We start from the raw sequence: 8,938 nt of genomic DNA, 5'->3' as shown, positions 1-8,938 counted from the left end.
ACCTCTCCATCCTAGGTCTAGAGATATGACCTAGACGTCTGTGCTACAAGGTTGAGAAAATATTATTGTTAGATTTTTATTTAGTTTCAACATTCACATGCAGGGTAAGCAAAGATCTCTCATAATCGGAGTTCATATTAAATCTATAAAGACCATCACATAAACATCCAACAAATACTGGGTTATTGGTTGTATAAACTTTTAAAACATTGTTCCCAAATATGAAGTCAAAATCCTCAATATCAAGTTTAGACAAAGAAAAAAGATTCCTAGAAAGTGGACATAAAAGGTATTCGATAAGTCAAGCTGGTATCCGATATCTATAATGAGACTGTAAATGACGATCGCTCAAACTTTAGACTCCATTTGGTTTTCCATGTAGACGACACTCTCACTGGGACTTGGGATTCAAGTTGAAAGGAATCCCAGTAGAGAATTCGTAATATGCACAGTTGCACCAGAATCAATCCACCATGTATTACAAGGAACACCAATGAGATTATTTTGAAAACAAACTAGGATAGAATCATTATCCATCTTTTTGAACCAAGCTCCACACTTCTAATAGTCCTTTCGAAGATGTCTGGTCTTCTTGCAAAAGAAGCACTTCATCTCGTCAGACTTTTCCTTGTTCCGCTCATGTGGATTGTCGGTCTTCTTCTTTGGTACATTATTGCTCTTCTTTCCTCTCTTGCATTTATGTGATACCCAATTCTCCACTTGTCCTTCTACCTGTTTCAGTCTCTGCTCCTCTTCAACACACTTGCTTTAAAGCTCATTCAAATACCATTTATAATTGTTTGTGTTGTAATGAATCTTGAAAAGTTCAAACTTATGAGGAAGAGATTAAAAGATCAACACTAGAAGGAAATGTTTATTCAGTTTCTGGTTCATCTTGTCCAACTGTGCAACCAAGTTTACTATTTCACAGATGTGATCGACTATGCCACTATTGCCATTGTATTTCATGTTGACTAATTTGGACATGAGAGTGCCTGCAAAAGATTTATCTACTGAAGAAAACCGCCTTTCAATAGAGGCTAGATAAGCTTTTACATGATCATAGCTAGGGATTTATCCTTTAATAGTTTTGTCAATAGTCTTCTTGATGATCAAGAGGCACAACTGGTTCGATCGGGTCCACTTCTCATGAAGAGTTATTTTAACTGCTATACTCGTATCAGTAAGATCAGCTAGCTTATCAGTGTGGAAGCAATAATCATGATTAACAACAGTTAGGTAGCATATCAATTTCTCATGCCAATCCAAATAGTCTGAGCCAATGAGGATAGGAACGAAATAGGTACAACCATAAGGAATGGTTCTAGTGAAAAGAAACATAAATACATACTTACTTGTCTATAATGCTTTGAATTTCAATAATACTAGAACTATAATTCTAGAGGGAGCAACCTATTGCATCATTAAAATCTATCCTTCAGGATTGAGAATGTAACATGCTAGTGGTTTACTCGACGGGTATTGCAAGTCACCTCTTAGGGCTAGAAATCTATCTACATAGTCAAGCAGAGATGTGTGCCTTTGGACACTCCCATTCCAATCCAACTGGCAGACTAATGATCATCATATCCTATTTTACATTTCATTTGATGTTGTTACGTTTATGTCTAGGGTTAACAGCTATGGTCATCACAACCAAAAAGACCTTAGTAAGAAGTGGGTGGAGGACAATATATATCATGTAACTGAAGATCAACAATCCATCTTGACACCTTAGTAAAAACAATAGAAGGGTTAGGCATTAAAAGTCTCGAAACACCACTTGATTTTGGTGGTCCGACCCAGATAAAGCCTAGATAAAAATATAGAGTTATGAAGAGAACGCTACAGAAACATTGATACCTTCAACATTAGATGAAAAATCCCGAAGAAGAGAGTTAAAAAGACTAAACAAAGAGTCACTAACCCAGAATTCGGTGTGAATTCCAAGCACTCCAAAATAGTCCAAATCCTTTTTAGTAAACTCATCATAAGATAAAAAAGAGATGTCAGTCGGATTCCACTTCTTGTTTACAGAAAAGTAGCATCATAAATTCCCTTCAAAATCTTTACACATCGCCACAAAAGTCATCTAGCATTGCAAAACCACCAAGTCTTGATGCAACTAGTTTTATTGTTAGAACTCTAGTTTAAGAGAAAGGGTGAATAATGTCCTAATGCAATCACCCTCACAGGATTGCTTTGCATTATGGGCCAAGCCTAAGTGCTAGGCTTTGGGTTGAACTTGAGCTTTTGAGCTTGAATAGCTTGAATATGGGCCGATTTTTTTTACAAATATTCGGTGGCCCAAGTGGCCTTGGTCCGGGCCTGTATCATTTTCCTCTTCTTTATAAGAATTCGTCTCCGAATTCTTGTTCCACCCAAGAAGTACTTGAGTTCCTCCAGAATCAAATGAAAATTTAGGACTTCCATCAAACATGAGGTGACTTGCAAAAAGGGGAAGGGCTGCAACAAAAGTTGCTTCATTGTTGGGAATGGTGACATGCCATTTCAGCCCTTGTTGGGTTGGCCATAAGTTGTACAATGCAACAACGCCGGTGCTCGCCGTTGAGTCTCTAATGGCTTGGGCCAGTGTAAGACGAGATAAAAGTGAAAACGTCTCTAAATACGGATCGTCAAACACCTTTTTTTGAATTCTTATATCCTGTAAAAACAAAAATCCAATTCCCAATAATGAAAAATGAACTCATAGTAGTATTGTAGATGGAATATGGTAAAAAATGTCGTGGAGCTTTTTTCGTAAAATCTATTTTGGGCTCCTCAATAAGAATGTGTTCATTGACATCTTCTTCTGGGTGTTCGTCAAATCGTAAAGGTGAACTTAAGGTCATGGTTTGATTTAGCTCCTTAACAAAAATTTGTTCTTCAACCTCAACATCTAGATAGATATAAAAGATTGGAGGTTTGTTCCAATCAACTGGTGTACCAAATTTATTATCGGCTACTTCAAATCTTATGGTACGAATGTCCAAAGGGACTGTATGTATAAATTTTCTTCTCCTCAAAGTCTTTGATACCAAATGATGTAATCACCCTCACAGGATTGCTTTTATATGTATTCCAATACCAATATTTAAAACCATGCATATATACTACCTATACATAAATAAAATGCAAACACAGGTGTCCAAATCCAAAACCATTTGGAATTTCCATGGAAAATATGTATCTAGTGTAATACGGATCGATGATGGATTTTTGTCTCTTCATGTGAGTTTCAAATGTGGAATTAGTTTGCAATAAATCCAAACAAGACCCATATTTTCATGGATTATAGAGGACTAGGTAGATTGATGTTCACCTTTTTGAGCACATAATGAATGCATCAAATGCTATTGTCGTGTGGCAAGCATTTAGTCAACTTCTGTAAATAAAATCAGTTTTTAGTTGAGCAAAACCAAATGATTGAAAATTTCCATGGAAATCTGAAATCATGAGAGTATTATAGCCATGGAAGTCCATAGAAATTGTCAAGGTTTAACCGAAATATACCATAAAAATTGCATGAAAATTTGGTCTATTTAGTGCAAAAACTGAAATTGCCAATATTTAAATATGGCCCTAATTAAAACTTAGGATTTATTGTCTATTTAAGCATGTTTATACATCATCATTAGAATGCTGGGGGGGGGGGGAGAATCTACAGTGATAGTTGGCTTCGTACCCTAGGTTAGTTAATGGTGTACAATCATTTTCCTTGTGTAGGCTAGTCTACATTAATTTAGTCCTTATTGAACACATAACATTCAATAAAAACAATCGAAATATACATAAGGAATAAAGAACTGCAAAATTGGAAAGCATTCTATAATTTAAAAAGTGTGAATTCATTGAACATTTACAAATTCACAATATATTGTCAAAAAATGTCATCAGAAACACGTAATAAGTATAATACATTACAAGGTTATAACCATAGTACTCAATATTATTACATACTATTTTAAAGGGGAGGGTTAAAATCACTAGGATGCCCTTGGGATTTGCAGGACTATTGCTCGAACTCGATGACACATGTTTGCCATGTCATGCTCAACTCTATCTGAAAAAGCACTCAAATTAAAATCACAACAGCCATTTATAATTATCACTAGGATGCCCTTGGGATCTGCAGGACTATTGCTCGAACTCGATGACACATGTTTGCCATGTCATGCTCAACTCTATCTGAAAAAGTGCTCAAATTAAAATCACAATAGCCCAATAAATGGAATCATCAACATGTACAAGAGAACCCAACCTCAGATATAGGTCAACATGCCGTGAAGGTGCATATGTGAACCTACCATAACTGCTTGGTGGAACATGAATATATGGTTAGGGGCCGGGGTATGAGAAGAAGGTCTTTGCACCGGGGAGGGGGGGGGGGGAGGCAGAGTGTGCCCAAACAAATGAGGGTGGACAAAATGACCGGCCTTCCCTCCTGAATGTCCAAAATTCCATCCCTGTCCCGCCCCATGTGTCTGGGCGCAGACACCCAGATGCGCTCCCGGACAGAGAACGTGCACCAATATTTTCTTGAATTTTTATGCAAAAGCTAGGGTAATCCAATCCCAAGCTCCTTCAACAGGTTATCCACTCCAATCCATCAGAAAGGCCTTGACTCCTATCAAGGCCTCCAAGTCGAGGGCCCCTTTACGCTTAATTTATGATCACCTCAACGATTGCAATTCAGAAAGGACTTGCTTTCCAGGGATCAGTTCCGCCAACTTCTCCTGTCACAGGTCTCGTTTAAACCCTCTCACAAGGCCCAAGGCCCAAGGCCCTCGGCTTCGACTAAAATGATTACTTTGAGTCGATTCGAAACCACCTCTTAAAGTCCAACTTAGAGAAGCTACTCCAGAAGCAGGCTTCCACCGATACAACATGTCATAAAGTCTCTTCACAACAGTTCTTGCAACACCGGGGAGAAATGAAAATCACCCGTTTTTTCCCCTCTTCCTCTGGCGAACACCTAACAGGGTCGGTGTCTTTGGGTTGCTTGTCCTGGCTACTACGACAACCGAACGGTTGTAGTGACTATCGCGACACCCTGTCTAGACAGTTCTCTCTCTCAACCGCCCCTTCCCAAGACACTCACCCCTCTACTTCTCTCCGACACGTTGCTCCTTCACCAACCCCGATCTCCCATCCCTCCCGCACATCTGCCGTTGTTGTATGAACTCAACGATCCAATCGCTCGGATCAGGAATGGGAGTGAAAGACTCAAAAAGATCCGCTGTCATTGATTGACTATCGTCACACACCCTCTCTCTCTCTCCAGCGATTTTTCTAGAGAAAATCCAGTTTTCTTGCCAAAATTGTGAGTTTTGTTTGGAGGGCGGAGTGAGAAAAATTCATCAGTATCGAGACAAATTTCAAAGCTTGAAAGATGAATCTTCCAGACCGGTGCCATTCCAAACGGCCAGACAAATTTGAGGAATAGAAAATTGTATAGAATATTCAGGTTTTTTTTTTTCTATCAATTTCGTGACAACCATACACAGCCTATTAACTCTTGAAGTAGGGTCACCAACTACAATTTGGCTTCTCTCCTGCGAGAGTGCCCACTGAGGCATCCAACTGTAGGGTTGTTCGCAGCTCATCGAGATGTGTGCCTGACCCCACACCGGCATTCATCTTGGCAAGCTGTAAGCAGCCCCGCTATTGGATGCCTCATTGGGCAGGCAATCCTCGGGTGGGGGGTTGCTTGCAAGAGAGGAGCACGCCGGCCGATCCCACCATGCACAATCAAAGTTGTAAATTGCATTGCTCACTTCTTACATGGACATGGGCAACTCTCGGCTGTTACTCTTATTTAAGTCATTCGTCTCAATATCCTCAAAACCCCCTTTATGAGCTTCAATGGCTCAGCCATGGTAGGTACATCGTACATAAGTAGTGTTCGGTTGGGTCCCTATCCATTACGTCGTCCCAAACGTAAACAAGAAAACAGGGATCGATAAAACCAGAAACCCACCACCACCACCACCACCTGGTCCACCTCCTTCTCTTCAATCCTCAACTCCTCAGTGTCTCGAGACTCTCAGTCCTCATTAAAAGAAGGTTTGTTACAAATTTAAGGGTCCTTTCGTCATTCAACCATAACAAACAAAACTGCAATTCTGAAAAGAACAACAAACAAACGTGTAATGACCCATTCAGAAAATACAAATTCAAATAAACCTAGATCGATTATAGATCCTTTACATCTCGATCTCCTTCAAAGATTTCCTCTTTTTCGTACCTCTCTCTCTCTCTCTCTCTCATGGTAGTAGTTCTTTAATTTCATTTCAAATATTCTATCTTCCTCTTCTCTTTCAGCTAGCCCGTGTGTCTTGTAAGGGGTCATAGAGACAGAGATAGAGAGGCAATCACAGTGCCAGTTTGTCGCAAATGTTTTCAAGTTCCCACTTAATTATAGCTTTAGGTTGAGATCAACTGTGCCACCATCCTCAACTCTCCAGTGGTCGTTGGTGGTGGTTGCCACTCGGCTAATCTGCCCTTTTGGAGGAAAGAAATTGTGGATGGCCAGCTCTTCAATGCTTCTCTATACCAAAAAAAATATATATAAATATATATTAGGAACACAAGCACAAGAAAGCAACCAGTAGAAAAAGTGAAAAAGAAAAATTTTGCATTTGCTTTAAAATATTCTTAATTACCAGCGATGGATGATGATCGAATTCAAGAATTGGATAATGAGAGGGTGTGGATGATGCTAAGGGCTGCTGCTTATTAGATTTACAACCCATTGAAGATGATGAACAAACTGCAGGAGAACCCAAGTTGAGAAAATCCCCTTCAAGAATTCTATTAATCCCATTCTTATGGTTCACCTCGGAATCCTCGGATGTAGTTCCTCTCCAGTCATGACTGAGGCCAGCAGAACCAAAACAATTTGAATCAACTACCCGAGAGAGAGAGAGAGAGAGAGAGAGAGAGAGAGAGAGAGAATACCCAATTAATCATACCAACCTGATAATGCAATTTCCAGGTTCAAACTTGAATGTGCTGCCATTTCCATTGCTGCATGATGATGGTTCTTCGGGTCTGTAGACTGGTTGGATGATGGGAGGAATTTTGCTGAGAGAGGGAACCAGTGGCAGGTTGTCTAGAGAGAAAGGCCATGGTCGCTTAATACCAACCATCTATACTACATTCTAACCAGTCCACTATTAGAAATTTAATCCCATATCCCTTTTCTTTCTTTAATTAATCACTAAAAAAATTGAACTAAATTCTAATGGAAATTTTTCAAAAAGCATGATTATCAGATACAGAAATTGAATTGTAGTATGGTAATGAGGGATTCATCCACACCCACATACCTTCTCTTCCTCAGGCCAAGGAGATGGACATGATGGTGTGCAGTTCTTCTTGTTGTTGTTGCTGCTGCAGCAGCTTTGGTTTGAAGGAAGCTCCATAGGAAAACCTAGTCCAGAAGGTGTAAAGGAAGGGACATTTACCTGCAGAGAGAGAGAGAGAGAGATTGCTTTTCAGTCTTGTAGAGAATCCCTGACATATGGAGTGATAACCCAACAAGAAATTCAAAAAGGTAAAGCAAACAAAACAGAACAGAAACAACAATAATTCACTCACCATTGTTGAGGAATGTGGTTGTTTTCTATCAATCAAAACAGGGGGAGGAGAATGCCCAATTGGGTAGGAAGAGTCATTCTGCAACTGGGTTCGGCATGCAAGTCTATGATCCAATCTGGGAATCTCAACATTACCTTTGCAGTTAAACCCATTACTCCACATTCTGGAATAATGTCCCTGCTCTGTAAAAGTGTTGACCACATCAGGCATCCGACCACTGCTGCTACCACCGGTGGAGCCACCCTGACGAGAACCATAAATTGTTTCTGTCGTTTGATACGGAGGAGATTGTGGTGGTGGTGGAAGAGGAGGAGGAGGTGGTGGTGCTAATAGATCAAGAGTGGAAATGGGTCCCGGGGGTGGGGTTCTAAACAGAGAACTCGTTGAAGACAAATCAGTTGGAGATGCAGGGAAAAGAGAAGAAGAAGATGGCTGCTGCTGGTGGTGGTGAGGAGGGAGTGGAAGAATAAAAGAGGGTGAGGACACGCCAGTAGCCAAGTTCTTCTGCTGCTGCTCCTCTAATCGTATCTTCTCCAGTAGGGCAACCCCGAGCCCTCTTTGTGGGATTTTTTTCTGCTTCAGCTTCTTGGAAGAGCGACCTCCACCACCACCACCCGCACTATTGCTGTTGCTATATTTCTGTTGTTGCTGTTCTTCTTGTACCATTCTTCTTCTCTGCCATCTAACTAGAGGAAGATCCCAGATGAATAAAAAATGGAAATCAAGACAACCCAGATGCACAAAATGAAAATGTAGAGAGGCCGAGATACCCAGATACAGAAAATTCAGAAAAGAATCAGAATCCTGACAAAAACAATTAAACTTGTTGTCTGGGTTTTGTTCCTAAGAACCAAAAACCAGGTACATGAGCAGTAGTAAAGTAGAGGGGAAGGAGGAGAAGCGAAGACGAACAGAACCCAAATTTGAGAAACAGAGAATGCAGAACCGTAAGTTAAGAGAAAACCGAAATCCACATATTTGAGAACGAAAATATCGCAGGTTCTGTAGTCAAAATCGGCTAGTAATGGGAAAAAAACGCAGAAACTAACCCAAGTTTTTAGCAGAGATGGAAATAGAGAGAGAAACTGAGAGTTCCGGATCTCTCTCCTGCCAAATCGCTTGTCTGCGAGACAAATCAACCCGAACAAAAAGCCCTTTCAAACCACGCAAATCCAAGCACTTACCGAATCTTTTCCCATCTCTTTTCTCGCCCAAATCCTCGCTCCACTCTCTCTTCCCCAATTCCCCCTTTCTTTCTCTCTTTCTCCTAGACCGACTCTCAAGAGCTCAAAACCAAAACCATATTCAGTTTCTAAGATCTCTCTCTCTCATCCTC

General features: G+C 40.3%; 1 long non-coding RNA gene across 1 annotated transcript; it reads right to left on the bottom strand.

Moving 5' to 3' along the window:
• Positions 1-7,086: 7,086 nt before the first annotated feature.
• Positions 7,087-7,433, bottom strand: LOC122641057. The gene is made up of 2 exons (XR_006329797.1): positions 7,332-7,433; positions 7,087-7,151 (listed from the first exon to the last, which is right to left on the bottom strand). It is a non-coding gene; the product is annotated as an uncharacterized LOC122641057 (long non-coding RNA).
• Positions 7,434-8,938: the final 1,505 nt, after the last annotated feature.

This window comes from Telopea speciosissima, chromosome 9, assembly GCF_018873765.1.
Source record: "Telopea speciosissima isolate NSW1024214 ecotype Mountain lineage chromosome 9, Tspe_v1, whole genome shotgun sequence".
NCBI classification, from domain to species: domain Eukaryota; kingdom Viridiplantae; phylum Streptophyta; class Magnoliopsida; order Proteales; family Proteaceae; genus Telopea; species Telopea speciosissima.
The sequence above is the reverse complement of the archived record's forward strand: the minus strand, read 5'-3'. Positions and strand labels throughout refer to the sequence as shown.